The sequence below is a fragment of the Cupressus sempervirens genome, chromosome 1 (genome assembly GCF_028749045.1).
Source record: "Cupressus sempervirens isolate cs-2001-9-10 chromosome 1, ASM2874904v1, whole genome shotgun sequence".
Lineage (NCBI taxonomy): Eukaryota > Viridiplantae > Streptophyta > Pinopsida > Cupressales > Cupressaceae > Cupressus > Cupressus sempervirens.
Window position 1 is genome coordinate 187,859,669 of NC_143118.1, and position 25,903 is coordinate 187,885,571.

A 25,903-nucleotide genomic window follows, 5' to 3' on the forward strand; every position below is an offset into this window, starting at 1 on the left:
CCTCATTTTTTGTACCGGATCAATTTTTGTTCTTAGATTCTCGATGGGTTTTCTGAGATCTCACCTAGGTTGTCGTCTGTTTTTCTAAGTGCTTCAATTTTTGATTCAATCGATTTAGAAACTAACATATTCTTTCTCGATTTTTTGAACTCTCTTCTAAGCCACCCTTCAAATTTTCTAAGTCTCTACTTTTTGAGAGTTGCATGTTTATTGCATGTACTTGCATGTGTTGCTTTACCATGCAAAATCTTGTGTTTTGCCTCCCTTAAAAATTATGGTGGGTTTTCATAATTTTATCTTCAAAAAAATTATAATTGGTTTTTATATTTTTCCCCTATAAAAAAAAATCTTATGGGTTTCTATAAATTTTCCCTTAAAAGTTGTGTGGAATTCCTTGATGGGTTTGTAATTTTTTTCCTCAAAAATTATCTGTTGGGTTTTACCGTTTTTCTTATTAAAAAAAGTTGTGTATTGTCAAATTTTGATTGTTTTTTCACCTCAAAAATCATATTGGGTTTTGATCAATTTTTCCCCCAAAAAATCGTGTTTGATTTTTTAGATTTTTTTCTAAAGATCATAGTTTTTTGCAGTTTGTTTTAGACATCATGCTCATCTGCAAAGTTTTGGAGCATTATCCAAAGCCTTCTCAACAGACATTCTCTATTCCAAATTCAAAAGGCTCCTAGAAGAAAAGCATTCAATGCAACCATTGCCTTAAGTATGGGCACGTGAAGGTTGAATGTCAGAAGCACATAGCTGCCTTATATATGCAATCTGGTTTGCAGCCAACAACAAATTGTGTAGAGACCCTTAAAAAGACAAAATCTATCTTTTACACTTTTTGACAGGTTCGTTCTCTAGATAAATTAACCATTAAGAGAGGGTATTATGATAATAGATAGTTTCTATTATCTCTATTTAGTATCTAATGGTTATCTATTGTATTCTTCTATAAATATTAGAATGTTTCTAATATTTAGTTTCTTGTTCCTAGAGTAAAATGTTTCTATTATTTACAATTGTTTGTTAAGGAAACACTATTGAGTCTCTTGTATAAATTGATCTCTTGATCACTATTAATATCAAGCAAATATTTTACAATTACTTAGTAATAAAAATGTGCAACTTCATCAATGTAAGTACTAACATAAACATAAATATTTAGAAAGTGTTGAATAATGCTGAATGGTGATTGGTTGTTAATGTTACTTCTCTTATGTAGTAAATATAAATGGTGATCTCAAAATGTGGATCAATAGCAAAGTGATCAAATTTTATAGTTTTAAATGTCACATTCCCATGAGGAAATACTGTTTATACCACATGATATTCCTATTCTTGCATGGGTACATGTATGTCTTTGCTTTCAATTATTAAAATCTTTTCACAAAGATGTACAAATACTTGAAAGATAATTTTTACATAATATTTTAACAACCTTAATAATTAATTTTATCTCGAGTCTGCTAAAGAGAGGTGCCTGCAGAAAAACATATTTTTTCAAAAGAACTGAGGAAATGGCATGAATCCTACATCAGAGTGATGACCATAAAGGAAATCCGGGAATAGTGTGACCACCATCAACAATGAAAATATTTCCCGTGACATAAGAAGATGAGTCGCTAGCAAGCAAAAGCAAGAGACTTGTCAAGTTAGGATCTGTACTTCCCCATCTCTGTAATGGGACAATCCTTTCTGCAACCTTATAAAACCAATCATTCTCAAAAATATCTTTTGTTATCTCAGACTTGAATAATCCTGCAGCAATTGAATTCACTCGAGTATTATATCTGCCAAGCTCCAGTGCCATAGCCTGCGATACACAAATGGATTATGTATCAACTTATTTATCATAAAAAAATGAACAGATTAAAACAATCCTTCACTTTGAGAAGTTGCATTACAGACATGATAACCCACAATACTTTGTTATTATATTACAAGCAAAGATAGACATCAAAAGCTCCAATCTATCGTAGAATTTAATTCACTCCAAGTCTAATTGAAATCAAATAAGATGATTGTAGATGCAGAAAGTATCCAATCAAACTATCATTTCAGTTATGTGCGTATCTAAACTACAAGAACACTGCAAAATAGTGATGTATTTATACAATATGTTACTACATGAATACCAACAAACATATATTTCACTATTTCAAGTGGTAAGCACATTCAACTGTATATGTATGTATGTGTACAAATTGAATATGACAAAACAAATATCTGACCATTTCAAATGCCAAGCATGTTTGATTTAATTTATATAGATGCCAAGTATTAATATGGATTAATATGTAGGCACATGGACAAGTATCGAATTAGTGCTAATATGTGCATCGAGTCATGCGAACCTGAAATCTTGGTTTAGTTCTAAACTTATGTATTATGGTTTTATGCTGTATATGATGGATCTCTTACCAATGTGATTGAAAATTCCAATACATGTCAAGTCACATACTTTTTTATAGCCATCCCCTATCACACATACCCTTCCTCCCAAAAAGTTACTCCAGGATATACATCCCCCAGTCCCCTGCCACCGTAACTTGGAAACTTGATGTAACATGGTTATTATAGACAGCTTTTTGCCAAGTGGAGAGTTCATGATCTATTTATCGTGGCTGAGTGTCACTATGAAATTTGGGTTCAACTATGGGCAACTTAGATCTGTGTGTATGTGACAGAAAAGGAGTTGACCAGTTAACTATCTTGGAAATTAAAAACATGACATTTCCAGTCAAGATGGGTGATTGACAGAGGTTCTGATACAAACTGAATATATGTTTTTGAATCAAAATTTTAGATCATAATCTGTGACTCATCATCAAGAAAAGGAAAAATTTCGATATCTTGGTCATTATTTATTCATGGCCACTATTTATTTATGGATCATGTCATCAACTCTTTAAACCCATAGTAGTTTACACCTGCCAAATTCTAATGTGTTGCACAGTTGATAATAAAGGATAATACCTAGCAAAACTAGAAGCTCAAATTTTTTCATCCAAAAACAGTGAAAATTATAACAATTTAATTACAAGCAGTTGAAAAAGAGAAGCTTGAGCTGCAGGTACCTTTGTGAGGTGGTTGAGCCCAACCTTGGAGATTGCATCGATCATGGAGCGTGGAAGGTTGCCCCGGTTGACACTGGCAGTAGAAGAGATGTTTATGATGGAGCCCTTTCTTCCTGCATCTCACATGCGAGTCCCAATGGCCCTAGAAACAAGCCAGGCTCCTCTCAAATTGGTGTTCATCACAGTGTTCCATTCTTCCTCTTGATACTGCAAAAACCTTTCAAATTGTTAAAATGTTAAATATTATTAGAGAGATGTGATCAATAATAGATAAAAGATAAAGGTTTTTTTAATAGATACAGCCAATACGGTATCAATTGGATTTATGTTTTATCCACTTAAATAGTGTTGTATTCAAATTCTACACACGTAGACATCAACCTCATTGCAAACAGTAGGAATCAATCAAAACCTCTCAATCCATCTGAGCCAGTGATGGCGTGGGGACTTGACTTAATGTTTCAGGATCCAGGTTCTTGATTCAATGGTATTCATTGCATAAAAAATGAATAAAATGAACAGATGGGATGTATTGAATTGAAAAACCCAATGCAGAAGCATTAGGTAGGACTGGGCTCATTTTCTTTGAACAGAGTTAGTAACATATTTTAATAAAACGACTGGTTGATCATCCATCTATGGTATCTAGATACAATTTAGATAATTAAGCATTGTGTCAAGGAGCAGCAGTGTGTGTTGGACTGAAAGAAGGTGATGAATTGGCAGTAAATTAAGGGGAAGCAAAAGAAAAGGTTGGTGAGAGTAAAGGAGTAGGTGGATGTCATTGTCTCATTGCAAATGGTGACCCCCTCTTTTCACTTGTAGTTGTTAGGTTCAGTCAAGTTGCAATGGGCTGAGATAAAATTCCTAAGTTCTGTTGTGAGGTTTTCACACTATCACCCAAATTTTTTGAGGACCCCCTTTTTCGGGCAAGCCTTGGCAATTTTCACGTTTTTGGAAATATTTCTGTTGCTTTCGCAAAATTTGGAGTTGTGCAGAGGTTTTTAAATTGGCAATTTTTACACGTTGGACACATTCAAGCTAGGAGGGGATTCAGTTTTTTTTTTTCACCCAATGCGAAACTTGATTTTTCCGGAACATGTAATTTTGTCCTTAGGCCAAACCGAATTCAACAACATTTTTTTGATGCTTGAAACGATATATGGCAGGATACATGTGTAAATTTTGGACTTAGATGGATTTTTTCTTTGAAAATTTGAAATAATTATATAAACTTCAGCATTTTCAAAATGAATTTGATAGATTTAGTCGTTTTGGAAACTCTTGAATTTTTTTGGTGAGAAGGAAAGTTTTGATAGTGAAATTGAAATTGGAGTTTGAATTTTGACTCTCGAGAAAAAGATTTATTTTGTTAAAAAATTGAAATTGTATTGCAAAATTAAAACTGGATTAAATTGCAAAATCTCATTAATTTGGTTCAAATTTTGCCTAGAGGATTTTATAAATGTTAAAGGAAATTGGTAATTTGGAATTGAAATTTGATTTTGGCTTGCTAGATTTGATTTTAATAATATTTTAATTGCCAAAACATTGTTAAATGAAAATTTTGACATCTCCTAGGCTTACCTTGTTTCTATTTTACAATTCTAGATCAAACTAGCAATTAAATGGGCCAATTTCACTATATGGCTAAGTAATTTTAGTGTTGTATTTAAATTTGGGCCATTAATTTAGGGACTAACTTAATTTTGTTTCCCTCCAAGCAGGTTGTACCACTCTGGAGGCAAAAAGTTTGGTATAAGAGGGGCTTCCCCTCCTCTTATTTCCTCATTCCTTTTTCCCTCCTCCTTGGATGTGTGAATTTCTTCAAGTTGGGCGAATTTTCAACTAAGGCAATTTTTTGGGGTCTGATTTTCCTTTGATTGGCAGCGATTTTCTTTTAAGGGAGCGAATTTCTGCCCTAAGGCGATTTTTTGGGGTCTGATTTTCCTTTGCTTAGCAGCTATTTTTTCCTCTTTGGTTGGGCAATTTCTACCCTAGGGCGATTTGGAGGAGCAGATCAGATTTTTGCAAGATTGAGCGATATTTTAAGGTCTAAGATTTCCTTCTTTGGCAACGAATTCTTCCTCCAGCCCTGCCGATTTTGTTTAGGGTGGAGGCAAGGCGATTTAAGGTTTGATTTATTTTTTGCAATTGTGGGCGATTTTAGAAGGTTGAAGTTTGATGAAAAGGGAAGATTTTGCAAGTACTTCATTTGCTAGGGCATCATATTTTGCAAAAACGACTGGAATTTCTAAGATCAGATCCGAATTTGAAAGGGCTCAATTGTTGGTAAAAAGCAGATTTAAGGTAAGATTTTCATTCATTTTTAGAGGTGAAGATTGGTTTTAAAGGCGAATTTTATTCCTTGTTCTTGCTTGGTTCATTTCCCTTAACTTTCACTTGCACTACTCATCCACCACTTCATCATTTCTATTGATAAGCTGAAGTTGGGAGATATAAGTGTAGATTTCATAATAGGACACTTAGAGAGGCAAAAAAAAAGCTAGAGCACCCTAGGATAGAAGTTGGGAGATATAAGTGTAGTCTATCCTAAGATAACGAAGAGGCAACAATAACTGGTAGTCTGACCCCAAAGAATGAAGTTTGGAGATTGATAAGTGTACAGATAGGATTTGGAGAGGCAGAAATAAGCTAGATTCCATTGATAGAAAGAAGTTTGGAGATTAATAAGTGTAGTCCATATCATTTAGAATGAAGGGATAGAATTAAGTGTTTAGGATGGTAGATGTTAGTGCAAGCAAGAACCCAAAGGAAATGAATACCAAAAAGGACAAGGAAGACATGATGCCTAAGACCACCTTCTTCTCGAAAGTGAGGAGAATAAGTGATACCAATATCTGCACAGTAAACATGGTATAGTTGAAAGATAGATTAAAGGAAGGACAATTCCCCATGTTTCCCTCCTACCTTGCCGTGTCCGGAATTGGTAATGGAGTATGCATCCCAGTTTGATATTGTGACCAAGTCCATCATTTTTGATGAGGGGAAGAGAGTGTTGGCTAACATCAGCAAACAAGTGGTCGAAGAAGTATTCAATATTCCCCAGCATAGAGGCATGGCGGTGGTAACGATGGATCAGGCAACCAAGTTCTTTCAGGAAATCAAGAGGCCTACTTCATTCATCTAAAGCTGAATTGGTTACATGAAGGCAAGAAGGGAGATACCAAGTTGTCAAAGCTCATTATGTCAGATTTCAAATCGGAATATGGCGACCTTATTGTGCTTCTCAACAGGATCATGGGCATGGCTCAAGGTATGCAATTTGAGAACTGGATATACTATTTTATTGATGAAATTGAAAATGGAAAGAGAAAATTTGATTGGGCTAGAATTATAATTTATAGGTGAAAATTTAGAGTTGCAACTAAGGACAATACAAATTCAAAAGCGATTCTACATGGGATCCTATCTTTTCTATCTGATTGCGAGACTATATGAAAATCCTAGACTTAAAACCTTAAGAGTGATTGGCAATGGGTCGAAGCAATGTTTGGTGCATGAGTGCTATCCACAACTTCATTTTCTATCCACAACTTCATTTGCACAACACCAAAGATTATAAGATGTTTTATGACGTCTTTTCCATGAAGACGATAAGGATATTACAAGGGACACTTGCTAAAGGCTCTCAACGGAAGCAGAAGTAAAAGTTAAGAAGTATGGGAGTTGGTTCATCCAATTTCCACAATTCGCATATATTAGAGTAGCAGGAAGCACAGTTTGTCCTAAGAGACTTCCAAGGTACCCACCCAACAAGATAGTTTTGATGGAGTTGGCTAGGCAACTTGAGCATTATGACAAGATGATGATACTTATGGATGAGACAGGGATCATCTTCTCATTTGGAATAGGCAATGATACTTGCCCCAATCCTGTCGCCTTTGCAGCTGCGGAGAAAGAGTTAAGAGCGATATCATCTAGGATGGTATAGAGCAAGACAAGGATTCAATCCTAAAGGTCTTATCAAGGCATCTCACAGAAACATGTTCAAACATATTCCTACTATAGAAGATATTTAGGCCAATGCACAAGTGACTTTCATATGAGGAAGCTAGCTTTCTCAAGATTGTCAGTGGGCATGATGAGGGCAATCAGATGGAGAGGCATTGATATTCTCGATCAACTGGAAGATGATGAAAATGTGCTAAGGAAATATTATGATACAGTGGATGGAACAGAGTTGGGTCCAGTTAGTTGGGATGATCATCAGGATCCTTCCTTAGAGGCAGTTAAAAGGACAATTGATCTACACATTGAGTCATGGTACAATGAGAAGTTAAGGCAATTACAAAGTCGGAGGGTACGCCTTATTAGAAGATGAAACCGGAGGAAGAAGCTCCAACGGAATCAGTCAAACAGAAAGGTGGGGGCAGTAGCCGGCAACAAAGAGCAGTTAAGAGCAAGAAGAGAAATTTGGAGGTTGAGAAAAGAACATTAGGAGCCTCCAGCAAAGAGACAAGATGTAGCATCGTCAAGGGAGAGCATAATTGAGGCTAGGAGCCGAGAGTTTAATACAAGTGGACAAAGGGTCTTGGTAGAAGTGAGCTCTGATTCGGAATCAAGTGGTTATAGTGACAGTACCGAGTACTCTCCTCTCTCGGAGGACCAACATGGAGATGGTATGATAGTCATTAGTGAAGAGTGTTGTGAGGTTATCACACCATTGCCAGAAATTCTTTGGGGACCCCCCTTTTTTTTTAATCGCCTGGGCAAATTTTTGGGTTGTCCAAAATTTTTGAGCTTTGAAAATTTCACGCCTTGGCACCTTCAAGACAAATGTGGGGAGGCTTAGCTTATTTTCACCCGGTTTCAACTTGATTTTTTAGAGCAACCAATTTCATCCTTAGGCCGAACAAAATTTTAAAGAGCAATATTTGGCAGGATAAAATTGTAAATTTGTACTCAGACATTTTCCTTTGAAAATCCGGATATAATTGTGTAAATTTGAACAATCTTTCAAAAGAGAAAAAAATTGTTAGACTTAAGTTTTGGAAAATCTCAAAAAAAAAAATTTGGTGAAAATTTTAATTTTGGTGAAATAAATTTGCAAAAATCGATTTTTGGCTCTCGAAGAAACTTTATTTTATTTTTGTCAAAAAAAAATTATTGGCATAGCAAAATCGATTTGGGTAAAAATTGCAAAAAATTGGATTTAATAGATTAAAATTGCCTTGAAAACTTTTTGCCTTTAATGAAATTGGTAATTTAATATTGAAACATGGCTTTTGGTTAGCCAAAATCTAATTTTAATGACATATTAATTACTAAATCCTCATTAAATGGAAATATTTAACATCTCCAAGGCACCATTTAATTTCTTTTTGCAATTTAGAACTAATTGGCAATTTTAAAAGGCAATTTTCATTTTAGCAAAATTAATATTTAGCTAAGTATTTAATTGTGGGCCATAATTTTTGCATTAATTATTGTTTTTTCTTGCTCCCAGGGTCCAAGTCGGCTAGCTTGGGGTAAGTAAGAAAGTTGGGTATAAGAGGAGGCCTCTCCCATTTCTTCCTCACTTCTCACTTCTCCTTCTCAAGCTGTTGGTGATTTTGCAAGAGCAAATCTGCACTCTTCTTGCTTGGCGAATTTTGTGGAGGGCAAAATTTGTGGGAGCCGAAATTTGTGCGAGATAAAATTCTGATTTTTGCAAGAGGCTGCAATTTTTGCCCTAGGTTGGGTAATTTTATTTGGAAGTGAATTGCATGATAAATTTCTGATTTGCAAGGGATTTGAAGTTCTTAAGGTCAAGTCCTAATTCCGAAAAGTCGTTGTAAGATTACTTGTTAAGGCGAATTTTCATCATCTAGAGTTGAAAGGGGTCCTTAAGCTGACATCCTTCTTTCGTTCTAGTCTTAGAATTGTTTCCCTTGCTTCTACTTGCCTTCTGATCCACCACTCTACCATCCCGTAATAGGGCGATGAGCATGGAGGATGTTAGTGCAAGTAAGAATCCCAAGCGGACAAGACTAAAAAAGACAAAGAGGATATGATACCCAAAATGCTCTTCTTCTCGAAAATGAAGAGAATAACCGACACCAATATCGGTACAGTGGACATGATATGGATGAAGGAAAGACTGAAGAAAGGGCAATCCCCCTTGGCAAAGAGGCTATCAATGAGACACGTTTTGGATCGAGGTTGGATGAGTTGGGAAAGGTTGCTATCAAGAAAAAGCATTTGGGCACCCTTTCCTCTCACAATGCTCTTATTGGATTTGCGAAAGAATATGAGAAGGATCATGAAAAGATGCTACAAGCAGCAAGCAATGTGGAGTCAGTAGAACTCAGGGCAAAGCACACACCTTGTCCTCCTATGGGAGAAGTTAACGAAAGGCTAGCTAAGTTCATTGCCTTAGCTAAGAAAATGAAATAAAAGGGAAGATTTATATAAGAAGATCATTTGATGTAAGCCCAAGTGGCAAATTTCCCTTTCTTCTAGAATAAGACAAGTGTCTATTTTTGATTGGCCACCATTTTGGTGTCTTCTCATTGGTTGCCACTTTGTGCACTTTTTTCATTGATCCATTGATGAGGTGGCATCTTCTCATTGGCCGATGGGGTGGCAACCCTAATTAGGGTTTTGAGGATCCAATTTGGATCGTTGATCTTGTTTTGATCTCCACCGTCCATTGTATTTCTGGCCCCTATATAAGGCCATTTGCTCTCATTTGTAAAGTGGTTGGAGAAATTGTTGCAAAGATAATACCAAAATTGCTCGCTTTTTCATTGTTGCGATTTGCATGTTTATTAAGAACATTGGGTGTTATTGCATGTTTTCTACTTCCACTTAGTTAGATTTCCTTTCAAGTTGTTGAAGTAAATTTCATTTCAAGTTGCTAAGTAGGAGTGAAGTAGATGGATAATTGTATGGTGGCATTGGTAAATGTTTGATAGGGATCAATACTAAACCACTAGCATCCTAACGGCTGCTTGGGAAGCTTTGTGTGGTAAACCAGTTTATATTCCTTTGAATCATTACACCTGTGGAAGTGAGGCCGCTGGTCAGCTCTCATTAGGTTCAATCCCTGTCCATTTGCTAACCTTCCATTCGTAGGAGTAGGAGTAGAATAGTGAGTAGCTAGGTAGTCAAAGTTTAAAAGGAGAAGTTAGAGGAGTAAGTTAAGTATCAGAGCACATCCATTCACCTTCCACAACCATCACTTTCCCATCAACATCATCACTAGTAGACACATCCTCCATCACCACCACCATCAAGCCTCCGCACATTTCACAAACCGAGTCACCATCACCTTCATTCCACCAAAGTCCAAGCCATCCTCGAGTGAATAGCGTAAGGCCGCCTATGTGATTACCAGCAAATCACATCGATAAAACTGAGCAAGTATCCACAAGAGAAAGGAACATTGGAGTTATTCTCATATCCCATGAGCAATAACTTTTCAAGAGAGGAATTGTATGTTTGATACTCCGTATCAAATGTTCAATTGCTAATATGTTATGTAAGTGATACAAAACTCGCATCAACAAAGAGGAGAATAGGCCAATTGATATTGAGGAAATAAGCCAAGCGCTTGAAGCCATTGGTGATGCTTTGCGAGTCAAACCGAATCCAGATTTGGGGAGATGCACTGCACCACTATGGTTAAGGCAAATGCTTATGCCAAGAGGCAAGGTGGTCACTATCCAAACAATTGAAGATATTCAAAAGTTAGTGGAAAAGAAAGACAATGAGAAACAGAAACAAATTGCAAAAACGATGGCAAAGGTAATCCGAAGCGATGATGAGGGTCACCGAAAAGTTCAGATTGCTATACCAAACGTTAGCAAGGAAATGGATGAGATTGGAGCCCAAGAGTATGAGATAGTAAAGCATAACTTGGGAAGAATCACGAATGACATGGAATGTGGAGAGATCCAAGAAGGCATGGTTTCAATTAGAGGAAGGTGGAGGAAGACAAACAAGAGGATTGTGAAGTTGGAGGCCGAAAACAAATATTGGAGAGATTGTTAGCCTATCCAACAGTTGCATCAGGCAGCCCTTCCGCAAGACAGTGAGATCAACATAGAAGAGATATCAGCTCAACTACACGAAATCAAAGATTGGCTCAGTGATATAATTCAAGATGGGTGAAATTTCTTGAATTCCCTTATCTCGACATTCAGGTCATTAGTGGCTATTAGAGAGAAATTCAAAACATTTGAAGAGGAGTGGAAGGATTTCCTTCCAATCAAGGACTTAGCCATTCCCAGGCTACGACCATTTATTGGGCTACCGGAGAGATATTTGGAAAGAACCAAGCTGGTGGATGAAGGAGGAATGAGTACGGTGGAGTCTTGGTATCTTGCCTTGACCATCAAATTGAGGATACTTGAAGAGATATGGAATGAGATTGCACAGTATAGCCTAGGTGTTGACACTTCCATTTCAACCATGTTGGGTGATGTTGGGTTTGCACTTGATTTTGAAGATATCAAAGAGGAGAATGTCAATGAGACAGAATTTGTATCAAGATTGGATGAGTTCAGTTAGGTTGTCATCACTAAGAAGCATTTGGGCACCCTTGCCTCCCTCAATGTCTTTATCGAATATGCGAGAGAGTATGAGAAGAATCATAAGAAGACAATGCAAGCAGCGAGCAACATGATGAATTTAGCTAAGCTCAAGATGAAGCACACACCTTGCCCTCCCATGAAAGAAGTCAATGACATGCTAGCCAAGTTCATTGCCTTGGCTAAAATGATTAAAGGAAAGGGTAGAATTATATTAGAGGATAATTTGATGTAAGCCCAAGTGGCAAATTCTCCTTCTTGGGTAGGATAGGTGTTTGATTCTGATTGGCTACCATTTTGGTGCCTTCTCATTGGTTTGCACTTTTCCTTTTTTTTCATTGGTCTATTGATGAGGTGGCATCTTCTCATTGGCAAATAGGGTGACAACCCTAATTAGGGTTTCTGGGATTTGATCTAAATCGTTGATTTTACCTCTTAATCTCTATCATTGGTTGTAATTTTGGCCCCTATATAAGGTCATTTGCTCTCATTTGTAAAAGGTTGAAGAAAATTGTTGCTTAAAATAATACCAAAATTGCTTCTCTTATCATTGTTGTGACTTGCATGGTGATTAGGGGCACTTAGTGTTATTGCATGGTTTCTACTTCCAATAGTTAGAGTTAAATTTCATTGAAGTTGTTAAAGTAGATTTTATTTCAAGAAGTTGTTAAGTAAGAGTAAGCGTAGATGGATACTTGTATGGTGATACTAGTGGATGTTTGATAGGGATCTATAAACTAGGCCACTAGCATCCTAGCGGCTGCTTAGGAAGCCTTGCATGGTAATCTAGTCTTTTTTCCTTGAATCATTGCATCTGTGGAGGTAGAGCCGCTGGTAAGCTTTCATCAGATTTGATCTCCGTCCATTTGCTAATCTTTCCATTCATAGGAGTAGAGGTAAAGCAACAAGTAGTTTAATAGTTGAAGTTCAATAAAAAAGAAAGTTAAAAATCAGAGCATTATTGGTAAACACACTCTCCATCACCATCACCATCAACATCATTTGGCACTAGTATACATTGCAAAGCTAGATTCATCACCATCATAGCAAAAGTCCAACATTCTCGAATGAATAATGTAAGCCCGCCTACGTGATTAACCAGCAAATCACATTAATATAACTGAGTTAGTATCCACAGGTGTAAGGAACCTTGGAGTTTTTCTCATGTTCTTCATGAGTATTTACTTTTCAAGAGAGGGTTGAGTGTTTGATAGTTCATATCAAGTATTCAATTGCTATATGTTATGTAGTGGTACAAAACTGACATCAACAAGTTCATTAATATTTTGGCTAGTCAAATAGTCCAAAATACATTATAAAGGCATATTTTATACATAAGGTCTTTAATATCCTAATAAAAATTAATTTTCATACTTGGAATGTGAAAAAAACCTATGAAAATCAGTTTTTCTTTATAAAATTGTATAAAATCCATATGGAAATAGAATTTCCCAACTAAAATTGCATTTTGTCCCAATGGAAATAGAACTTTTCCTCCAAAATTGCACTTTGTCCCAATGGAAATATAGTTTCCTCTCTAAAAATACATTAAAACCAGATGGGTGAAGAATTTCCTTAACCTCAAGACAAGAAAATCCTAATGGAAGAAGAATTTCCCTCTGTCCAAATGAACATAGAATCTCCCCAAATTTAGATAGCGGTCAGTTTTCCCCTTGAAGGCTATTGTGGATAAATGAAAAATATAATTCAGTTTTCCTCTTATGGATAATAAAATAAAGTGAATCGGAGCCCAAATGGGGATCAAATATCCCCTTTATAGATATATCAAGTTGAAAATGCTAAGTAAAAGAGTGGACTTGAATCCATATGAGGGTCGAATTTCCGTCTTTGAAATAAAATAAAAAATAAAAACTGCTAAGTGTAGACTTGAGGTTTTATCCCCAAGGGGATCTATTTTCCCTTATGACATAAAATAAAATAAAAGGGAAATAAATGAAATGCAATGTGCACGAGTTTTCAAGTGACCTTGTAAATCCCACATTTGTTGTGATTGGAGAGACCGGCCTAATAGTATTTTAAAAGTGCATGCAACAGCAATATAGAAATACAAGATTGATGAAAGGTTGATTTTAGAGGTCAAAAGTGATCAAAGCAAAAGCCAAGGAGCTGATGGGGAAATCACCCAAGCATAAGAAGCTGAAATTTGAACCATGGGATGACATCAACCATGATCAAAAAGTCTGGTATAGTAAGGTTGCTGGGGTAATAATCAGAGTTTCCTTCAACCCCCAAGGAAGAAATCCACAAATGTGAGTAGACAAAATATGTGAGAATTCAGATTAAAATCCAAAAATTTCCCATAAGGGTCAATCTTGCAACTCAAAATTTTTAGATTATTTTCGTCCATCAAATCAACCCAAGATTGGTTGCATGTTAATTAGGGGGCAGAAATCTCAGTTCCACGACCGAGTTGGTGGCACCAAGAGGCTGTTGTTTGGAGAATAAATTCTTGAGTTTTAGGACCAAGCTTAAGTATTCATGGGAGCTGAAAATGCATTAGTCCTCAGACTTAAATCTGAAACTTGATAATTGGGCAATTTTTGAAAAATTCATCAAAAAATTAAAACCCATTCAATCACACCAAGGGTTATGCTGAGTGTTAAGGGGCTGTCCTTGCACCAGAAACATCAAGTTTAGAGGGCAAAATAGTCCAAAAGAGGTATGTTTTAGTATTTGTCCTCAGAAATCATAAATCATAATTTCTCATGGTGGTTAACTGTGATTTGTTTTCCATGCTTGGCCTATAATCAGATTTTTGACTCATGTTGAAACTTTAAATCATAAATTAAAAAGCATCAACTGTTAAGGTTTTAGCTTCTGTCGGATTGATTTTTACATGAGATGCCTTGCTGATGGTAAATCATCTGTAAATAAATATCTTATATATAATATATATATTATATATATATATATAATAATATAATAATATATTTCATACATGGTTAACATATTAATATTACATATATGCTTAAGATGAGTTACATATATGGTTATTTATATTACTATTATATTAATATAACTAGTGATGTTTAACCGTAGAGACATGTCTCTTCATGAGACATGTCTCCTCTCATATTTACAAGCCTTCATTTGCATTTGGAACACAATCAATACAATGGCAATTGTTATTACATTTGCAGCGATCCTAGAACTTAACATGGTATCAGAGCTAGGCTGCAAATGTAAGAAATGATAGAAAAATAGGAAAAGAGAAAGATGATAAGCGGACTTGAAAAGGGAAGTTAAAAGAAATAATATTGAAGGGGATTTTAATAAAACAAAAGAGATACAATATAAATTGAATGGCAATGTAATTACATTTGTAGAGAACGATCCATATGATCTCAACATGGCAGGTATCAACAAGTCTGAAGGGATGAGATTTAATTAGAAACGGAATTATACAGAAACCACGAATGATGTTGCAAGCATGGCAGATTCATCAATAACAGATGTTTAAGGAAATGTTGTTTTATTTATCGGGCAAACAATTAACTGCAGAAGGTTGTCACCATATACACAACCTGTGACGTTAAACACAAGCGATGAGAGACAAACCTTAAGTGTGAGCTGTGGTGATTGAGAAGACACACTTTATCAGTGAGTTTAGAGTGATGTTATGAGTCATCTCTTTAGAGTCAATTCAAATACTTCTGAGCGGCCAAGGTGAGAGCAATCCTAGTCCATTCGAGGACAACTACAAAAATCATAAGGCAACCTATTTTGTGTGTGTTTTTAGCATATGTCATGTCGTCAATGACTGATTGTGGCCTCAAACGTTCTAGATTCAGTTATATTAGTTTTGATTCGTGTCTAGTTATGTTTTGTGATTCATGAAATGAGATGAAAGAAAATCGAAGCTGATATATCTGGATTAAGTTGCTTTTGATTTGCATCGATATTTCGTTTCAGATCGCGTTTGTAATCTATCACAAGATGAAAAAGAAATGACACATTAATTAAAACCTCCCATCTATAAGAACTTCACTATTAAGAAGCATGAGGAGCATATAAGGGAGCAGTCAGTGCCCACAAGGAGTGACTTCTCAGTACATACATGCATTTTTCTACGACCTTTCCTAGATCCAGGCCTATATGTTGTACTAAAATTCTTATCAGTTGGGAATCACCACATTTTGTGCAGATATGCATATACCTTTGATTTGAGGGGAGATATTACTAATTGTCGGAGTACAATTTCTCAATGTTTGATGGTGGCGGCATTTGTTTTTGGGACAAACAATTATTATATAGAATGTAACTCATCATTTTGGTTGAAGGAGAACATTCAAGAGGTATATATACGGCCAAAACAAAATAGTCAGAGGATAGATATAATACCCAAAACAACAGGAAGATTATGCAGCCATGTTTATTATCCACTATAGCTACATCACTAATTTCTTCGTGGATGGGAGAAGATAATGTTGGGAATTAAATAATATATTTTCTTAGCGCCAATTTATTACCATTATAGAAGCAGTTGATATTTCGTCATGGGCTCAATAGTCAACTAGAATATGAGGCATTTTCTCTCGTGGACATGGTTGAATATTAATATATGAACGTCTTAAATGGTTAATGGAAAGTCACATTGGAAAGTTAGATTGATGGCAATCTACAGTTAGGAATTGATTGAAACTTCCTAATCCTATAGTCAGCCAAAAATCTCTCAGAAATATTATGCATTTTGTTAGTAAACAGATTTGTCCTTCCAAAATTAAATACAAAGGATGACTTAAAATGCCCGAAAAGAAGAAAAAAACGCACTAACAATTGGATAGATTATCATTTCATTGATAATCTTCCTTTGAATTGAGAGGTACAGCTCCCTCATAAAAGATATTCAATGAATGTAATATCTAGTTATGTCTTTAACCTGAAGACATGAAGGATTTCTAACATCCGCTCATCAACATAGGATGAATGTGATTACCAGATTTATGAATAAAGAGAGAAGACAAATAAATAACCCTATGATCACCTATTCAACTTCCCACATTACAAAAGAGATAAGAGGGGTTACAAATATCATTGTGCAAAAATGTGAGTACACGAACCATAAGATTACATGCATCACAAATCTAGCATAATAACATAGGACTATATCTAAAACAGAAAAATAAAAGACCACAAGATCTTTTTAAACCAGAAATACGAGTGCACAGACTATAGGATCAAATACACGCATATCCTTTTATCTCAGAAACTTAACAGAATAACAACAGTATTATTCTGCCCCTGCTATTACAATCAAACTGCAAAACAAGTCTCTCTTTCCCCTGTTACACATAGTACTCCTCTGCAATCACAGCTTCAAAACTTATAGACCCCAAAAAGAAGAACCCAGGCTTTTGCTTTGAGTTGGGTATTTATCTTTTTCCCGTCAACTTCTCCTTCAGTTGGAATAACTAAGTCTTGTACATAAATTGTCTCATCTTTTGCTGACTGACTCTAAAGGGCAATTAGAAATTCCCCGACCGTTTAATGTTATGTCAAACATTAAGGTCATATGTAAGGTATATGGTCTTTAACTAAGAGTAAGACACTCTTATAATTGCCCATACATGATGAATGTCATCAGGCTGCTTTAGAAAATTGACCTCATTTACATCCAATAAGGATTTTGAGGCTCTGTAATTTGCAATTGTAATCAAAATGACTCAATATTGTGAAGTAATATCATTCATTATTCCTCTTTAGGGCTCAATGTGGAGTCCATGTTCTGTGTGTCTTATTATAGAACTTGCCTCCATAATGGTATTCATGTTCTATCAATCGATCAAACCATTTGCATGGGATTTGGTTGGTCAACAAGACCATTCATTTTTCACTGGGTGCTCTGTGTGTTGGTGCTTGTATTTACACACCAAGACACGATGCCTTCAAAACCATGATTACACCTGAATCATGCCCTTTGTTGTCAACGTTTAGTCGAACAATTAATCTTCATTCTTGACCATTCAATGATGGCGCCTCCTTAACATACTCAATGAGCTGGGCCTTTGGTGGAACTGTCGATTTCAATAAAGGTATACCATGTCAAACAGTCCACTCGCACCTTGGGCATACATGATGGCTTGGTTTGATGGTTCATATCGACATATGCATACCCAAATCTTGACGGCTGTCTCTGGCAATCCAAAACTGAAAACAATTTCCATTGTTGCTCATCGGGTCTATGCAGTCAATCCTACCTACGGTCTTTAATATTAGAAATGGCTGGATTTAGAGGTGCTCATTGGGCCTATGTCAACATTTGAAAGTGACGCCTAGCACAATCAATGTCCCGAGTGTGTTTATGACAAGGCTCTTATTGTGTCAAATAGTTGGTAACTAACCTCTTCATATTACCATCATGGCTCGATAATTAATATTACCATCTTTGAAAGGTGGATCTTCTTTCTCTTTTTCGCTTGTAACCCGATAATCATTTTCATGAACTCCTAAGTGGCCATTGTAGACAATAGTGCCCCGCCTTTTGTCGAACATGCTAAATATCTCATGTATTCTTTTGTGTGTAACAATAATTAGTTTTGATCCCAAATAGTCGAGTATATGGAAAGAGCATTGGGTGTTTCATTATGACTTATGCTGTGAGACTCATTGATAACTAATTCATAGAGTTTGAACATGAGAGTCTTTGATTCTAAATGAAATTTTAAAGGAGGTCTCCAGCTAGATTGGCACCGAGAATCATGGACTCCAAAGACTTGTCTTTGTTTGCCACTGGTTGTACTAGATTGTGACATCGGACTATGTCTCTTAATTTGGTGAACCTACCCTTTGGTATTGAATCATGAAACTGGACCTCTGATTTTGAACTTCTAAACCAATGATTTTGTATTTGCATCTTGAACTTGTTTGAATTTGAAATTTGGGGACCTGTTGTGTTGAGGTCAAAGCATCAGACCATATCATCAACCTGATTTGTTAATCACAACATCATCCCTCGTGCTTATATTTTTCACCTTTACATCTAAATTTGTACTTTAGACTGAACTTTGAACTTGAAGTAAAATTACGATTCTGCAAACTAAAGCTCTAACTCGAACTTGAACTTGAAACCTTTGGTTCAAGTTCGAGTTCAACTTGGTATCGGGATGCTACACCCTTCACAAATGAACTTTTACAAGGACAATGTTAGCCATAAAAACCGTCAAGGCACTAAAACAATCAAGAAACTTTACCTGGAAGACTTCCTCTGAAAGTTTAAATCTCGGGTGTTGAAAGCGGGCTAACTGATTCCTTGATTCAAATGAGTGGAATTGAGATATGTAGAATGAAAGTAATGAAAAGAATATAATAGAAGTGAAAAAAAAAAATTAAAAAGGAAATTAGAAGACCATTTAGAAAGAAGAAAAATGATATATATATATATATGTGTGTGTGTGTGTGTGTGTGTGTGTGTGTGTGTGTGTGTGTGGGGGGGAGAGAGTGAAGAAAATATGGTTCATCACAAGAGCATGCAAAGCATCAATACACAATAGGGAAGTAGTGTTTCAGCAGTGGAAATATATTGAAGTCTCTATGAGAAGGCAAAGTATGAGTGATCCAAGTGCCTCGTGAAGAGAAGCCATTTCTAGAGATACTAACTCTAAAGGATATTAAGTGCAACTCAAGACAAGGAGAGAGATAAGTATTTTTTTATTAATATATCTTGAGAACTACCTTTATTTACTTTTTGTAGTTAATCTCTTATTTGTATCCATGAATGTACTATTAAAGTTATTTACCTTTTCATTCTTTTCTTCGAACCATGGGGATGATCTTGCATGAAAAGAAGTATGGTGCATTAGGAGTGTTACTCAAGCACTTGTGTGGGTGATGGTACATTTTGGATTATGAAACAATATCAAGACAAAGGGAGCTCCTCCATTGAAAGGGGATTGCAAGGAAATTTTGTTCAAACCTCAAGATGCTCATAACAGTAGGTCTAAGGTAGTATTAGATCTAGCACTTTTAGCCACATCTGATGATCATGGTAGATTAAGTGAGGCTCTTGAAGTGAATATCGTTGGTGATTGAGGTTATGAGTATCCTTCTATATAAAGAGGAAGTATAACACTTCTTCAAAGGCAATGTAGGAGCTTAAAAGATTGATATTCAGAGGGAGTCTAAAAATACATATATGTGAGTGCATAATTTTGATGGGCCTATCCTTGTGTACCTTATGAGGAAGTAACGACTTATCACTAGAGAGTCAGAAGTTTGATATTAGGTTCAGAGGGAGTCCGACAATTTATCATAGGCACCCTTGGATGAAGAGAGCCTCTAAGGTAGTAGCTAGAGGATATAAATTCCCATGATATTTGTTCAGAAGGAGAAATTTTGAGATGCAATCCTTTGTGGATGATATCTTCTTTATGAGGAGAAGTTCTAAGTGAAATTCCTTGTAATGTGCTCTCCTCTATGAGAGAGAAGTCTAAGGTGAAAATCCTTGTTCTGCCCTCTAGTTGCAACTATGGAGGTTCATGGTGGATATCATGTAAGTTACTACATGATGTTGTTATGATATGTAATGAAAGGTGACAATTTTTCATCGACATATATAAACAAAAGGTAACCATTGTAAGGTGATGATCAAATAAATGGTAGACCTATTATCATGACTTCATTAAATTGTTGTCCCAGAGTGCAGGAAGTCATTATAATGTAGAGACGGAAGGTAACCATTATAAGGTGGTTATCTTATAAATGGTAGACCTATTATCATGGTTCTTTAATCCGGATTTTGCCAACCACCATGATAATCAACCTGTTATGATTCTTTGGACCGGATCTTGCCGGACACCATGACATAGTTACTACTATAGACCACACTTAAGGTGGTGTTTTAAAGTTATGGAAATTGCTTCAATTGTGTGTTATGAATGGTGAGAAATTTAGCCTCATAGTAAGTTGAATATCATACTGAAATGATATTTGTTCATATTCCTGAGAGCATAATGTGTTCTATAAATCCTCCCTAGCTAAGAGGGAGTGTTAAGGTTGTAGCTTCTATCGGACTGATTTTTATATGAGATACCTTGTTGATGGTAAATCATCTTTAAATAAATATCTTATATATATAATATATATATAATATATAATATATAATATATATTATACATTATATATTATTATCTAATAATATATTTCATATATGGTTAACATATTAATATTACATATATGCTTAAGATGAGTTACATATATAGTTATTTATATTACTATTATAAAATAGAGCTGGTGATGTTTAGCCATAGTGACATGTCTCTTCATGAGACATGTCTCCTCCTCTCATATTTATAAGCCTTCATTTGCATTTGGAACGCAATCAATACAATGGCAATTGTTATTACATTTGCAGCGATCCTAGAACTTAACATTAACATGGTATTAGGACAGATTCAAAGACATTTTCAGACTTATTATATGTAGTCCTCAAAAAAAAGAGTCTATACTTTTATGAGAGGTCTGATATTTTCAAGTCAATTTTTGGTCATTTTAGGGCGTCATTTACAAGATATTGAAGTCTACTTATACGTAGTTGCAGACTAAGTCCTCAGACTTAGTTTTTAAACTTTGTATTTAGAAGTTGATGATTTCAAAGTTTTGATTTTCCTCATGGATTGAATACATTTAAGGATTAACTATCTCATTTTGGTAGTGTTGAATTTCATGGAGGATCAATGCAGTTGTATTAAGCACTGCCATTGCATTTGGAATGTGTGTTCCAAATGCAAAATCCTCTTAGATTTATATATAGAGAATAGAGCATAAATAGAGATGCCCCTTCATAGGACACGTCTATTCATTAATAAGATAATTACTATCATAACTAATTTAATCATATATATATAATATTAATTTTTCTCATGTAACAATTGTTAAAGCATGTAGCTTTGGTCGGACAATAACTGTAATCAAAGATCTATATACATATGTATATATATACCAATATGATTTACATACTGATATATAAGAGTACATATATATATAATTCCATTGAATGTCATCCTGCTATGATCGCTGCATCTGAAACCGATGTACATATATATACTTTCATCTGAGATCATATCTCAGTCATGATCAAGACATATTCCAATCCCTATTCATTTAGATCATTATCGATCTGTGTAAGTATCAAATATCGGGTTGTATACGAAACGAGTTCATTATGATCATTGATATAAGTTTAGACTTGTGTTATGTCTAACTAACTCCGAACAGGCATGATAATCAAACACTGAATAGGTGTGACAATGAATGTTCATGTCTCCATTCGGAGACATGCCCATTCACTCTCACACCCTTCCTTGATATATATATACTTGATCTGCCCGATATTGCTAGGCATCGAAATCTATTAATGCAAGCATATCAAAGGAACATAAGCATCACATTTACAAGAACATCTCTATTATTACTGTAGTGCTATACACAAATTTTGAAGTAAATCATATCTATTGGCATCAGTTTTTTTAACTTGCAAACAAAATCGTGCATCAGTCAGCGTTATATTGAAATCTGATTAGAAACTTTATAACAATAACCGTATATCTCAAATATAAAGAATACACATATATATAAATAAATTATATCTTATGTATAATAGGTTTATCTGACTGAAGCTAACAAACATCAACACTCCCTCTTAGCTTAGAAGGATAACCACATTAAAATAAATATTACTTCAACGTAATATTACAAATAACTATTTTAAGGATATCTAATTTGATATCTCAAAAGATTGCCACCATTTGGTATCGCATTCAAAATCATGAGTATTGGTCTTCTAGAATATCAACACATAATATTCACCAAGTACTCAAAATAAGGTTATTGAGATTATAGAATTGTGCCCCAAATCAATATCAAGATATTACAGAGCAGTGCTATTTTCTCATACATTAATTGGGCTTTGATACCATGTTAAATTTCATGGAGGATCGATGTAGCTGTACTAAGCGTTGCCATTGTGTTTGGTATGTGTGTTCCAAATGCAAAATCCTCTTAGATTTATATATAGAGAATAGACCATGAATGGAGACATCCCTTCATAGGACATGTCTATTCATTAATTAGATAATTAATATCATAACTAATTTAATTATATATGTATATATATAATATTATTTTTTCTCATATAACAATAACCTTATATCTCAAATATAAAGAACACACATATATAAATTATATCTTATGTATAATAGGTTTATCCGACTGAAGCTATCAAACATCAACAGGTAGTGCCCTCAAATATGTTGTTTGGAGCCAAGAAGAGTAATTTTTCTAAACCTTCGAATTGAATTTAAGGATAAAATCAAAGGTTTAACGGACTGAGATCTATCTCTTTATTTAAAACCCTTGAGCTATGATGACTTCGAGCTTTAAACAAGGATATGGAAGAGAACAGATGGATAGCAACAAGGAAGGTGTTGATAAAGAAGTTATCAAGGGTGTTATATCCAGAGTACATGACAAGGACATTCTATATGAGTTCCGAGGTGATCTATCTACTAGCAAGAAACATAAGTACCCAACTCTTATATGCAGAGGCGTGATAGGAAATGATAAGGGACAATTTCAGGTGTATAATTGTCATCCAAAGTTACAACTACATGAAAAAGCAAGCTATAGTAGAGTTAATGATATTTTCACCATGAATAATACATGCACACTACACAGTGAACTGCATAGGAGGTTAACCAAGTAGGTTGCGACATTGATCAAGAAGTATGGATATTAGTACATCCAGTTCCCCACTTTTACTTGCATAAGGATCCAAGGATTCTTTTCAAAACCTTACAAACTTCCTAAGTATCCTACAGATATAATGGTCTTGTTGGAGGTGGTAAGACAATTGTTAGGTTTTAAAATATGTTGAAGGAGAAGCATAAACGTGGAATGCCTTCCTCTATCACATTGGAGAAAATGCTTGAGACATGCACTTCACTATAGGCAATAGAGACGGTTAATATGGAGTTGCAAATCTATCATCTTGGAGGCTATAAGGCAAGGAAACAGTTTAATCTATTCTAGACTATCCATACTTATAAAAAAAGAGATACAGACATAAGATAGACCCTAAGGATTATAGGAAAAATCTAGTGGATGAATATGCTATAAAGAGTATGATGGGATCCAAAATGTCAGTTGATTTCATGAGGAAGTGTAGTATTTCCCTATTCCTGATTAGGTCAAGGATGATGGAAATCATCATTAAAAAGACTAGCCAATCCAACCACCTAATTGGTCCTGTGTTGATGAGCTCATAGAACTGGGCATCTTGATGAGAGAGGCAGTGGATAGGTCAAGAGCATGGGTTGACGAGCAAATGAGTAAGTTGAGGAAACAAGGTGTCACCTTCACATATGGAAGGATGTAGAATGAGGAGTCTTCATCAAAAAGAGATGTAAGGGCTATCAACACTTCAGGACTACCTTCTGAGGATGAGGGACAAACCTCAAGGAAAAGGGACAATACGGTGAGGTATCACAAGCAGCAAGTGAGAGAACTAATAGTAAGGAACCTAGAAGCAAAAGGCACAGGCCTACCACACCTACTTTCAGTACCAATTCTTCATCAATAAGGGAAGTAGAGATGTAGGATAGGAAGCACAATTTAAAACAAGGTCGAGATTCAAAAATTCTACCTCAAGAGGATCAAGGAGCAGCATCATCCAGACAGTTAGTACACAAGGGGCACAGATATTGTCAACAGCTCCTACTGTACAGTTGGTAGTTGATTTGGGAGATGATATGAGATAGCCTAGTCTCAACACACATGAGGTGGATGATGAGATCTTTATAGATTTGAAAGGACTTGATGAGGATGAGCAGTTAGATGATGGCATAGATTTGTCCATGGTTCTTGATTGGCTAAGGAGAGCATGGAGGAAAGGAGATGAGTAGAGGAATTACTCTTGATGGATGGCATTGACACATTCCTGTACAAGATTGGCAAAGTGAAGGAGCCTAAAAAGACAAAGAAATCCATAAGATTTCTAGAGATGCATCAAGATCTCGCACTTTGCATATGGGCCTAAGGCAGTCCTTGTTGTTGACAAGATTATAGATGAGATTACTCCAAGTGACTACAGTGACTAGACATCATCTCATTTAACAATGGGCAAACCACTTGTTAGTTCCCAAAATCGCAGATTGGAATCCTACGAGTCTTGCCAAATTGATGTTGGGATATCCAACCGGTTATGGCCAACTTGACGAGATTGATTGATACGATCCAAATCCCCTACACTTATGGCTCTGCAAAACTAAGGCAGATGTACCTTATCCTAGACAAAACACTTAGATCCAAGACGCTTATAGCAGATTGATCAGAATGCGAATGTATTGAAAGTTTAACAAATGGCAAGGATTATAAAAAACTTTAAACTTGCAAACTTTGAATTGAGAATGAATATATAAATGATTTCAAAATAAGAATAAGTATAGATTAATGCAACAAATGAATATATTAACTCTTCAAAGGAAAGATATGAAATAATTGCCAGCGTATGGATTGCAAATTATGAAAAATATAAAGACCAGTGCCGAAGGGCGATAGAGTCAGTATTATAAGTTTAAAACATACAACTTTATAAAATTCTACGCAAATCAATTATAAACAATTTAGTAATCAAGATGCGACAGATCAAATACATGGATGAAATCTTAAAACAGTCTAGAATGTATTTTAACTCCTATGATTCAGAGACAAACCAGACATAGATTCGGAAATAATTAAATATTTCACAATATCTATGATGTTCGATTTTGAAATGCTATAGTTGATCTTGTCCACTTATCTATCATATAAATTATTTATAAAATTAAAATAATAATTATAAAGGACGAAACTATATAATATTTTAACTCTAAAGCTTCACGCAAATATAATAAATATTTCTTACTGATCATGCCAGAAATAAAATTACACTGGAGACACGCCTCACGAATGATCCATCCAATGCAGTTTGACTCCAAAATCGCATAAGAATTTATTCAATAATCTGAATTCACGAGCTTAGTTCAAAATTTCATTTCTTCACCAATAAAAGAATATAATATATCACAATGCATATAGTATGCCAATTTTTAGAAAGTATATATGAATGTGAATTGTATGATTTTACATCTTATATTTATAAATGTGAAAAGGTGCCAATGTGAACTAGCACATCTCTCCGCATTTCCTAATCACAACTGCCTAAACGATAATAATAACTTAGGCCCCGTTTGGTTGCTGGCATAGAAATAGAAAATTAGAATAGAAAAATAGAAT

General features: G+C 35.3%; 1 pseudogene across 1 annotated transcript in view; it reads right to left on the minus strand.

Moving 5' to 3' along the window:
• Nucleotides 1–1,248: 1,248 nt before the first annotated feature.
• LOC149576752 (uncharacterized) overlaps nucleotides 1,249–25,903 on the minus strand; it is a 32,137-nt pseudogene continuing 7,482 nt past the window's right edge. Inside the window, exons 2-3 of the transcript XR_016362453.1 lie at nucleotides 3,078–3,294; nucleotides 1,249–1,813 (exon numbers count right to left, since the gene is read on the minus strand). The product of XR_016362453.1 is annotated as an uncharacterized LOC149576752 (transcript). The remainder of the gene's footprint in view (nucleotides 1,814–3,077; nucleotides 3,295–25,903) is intronic.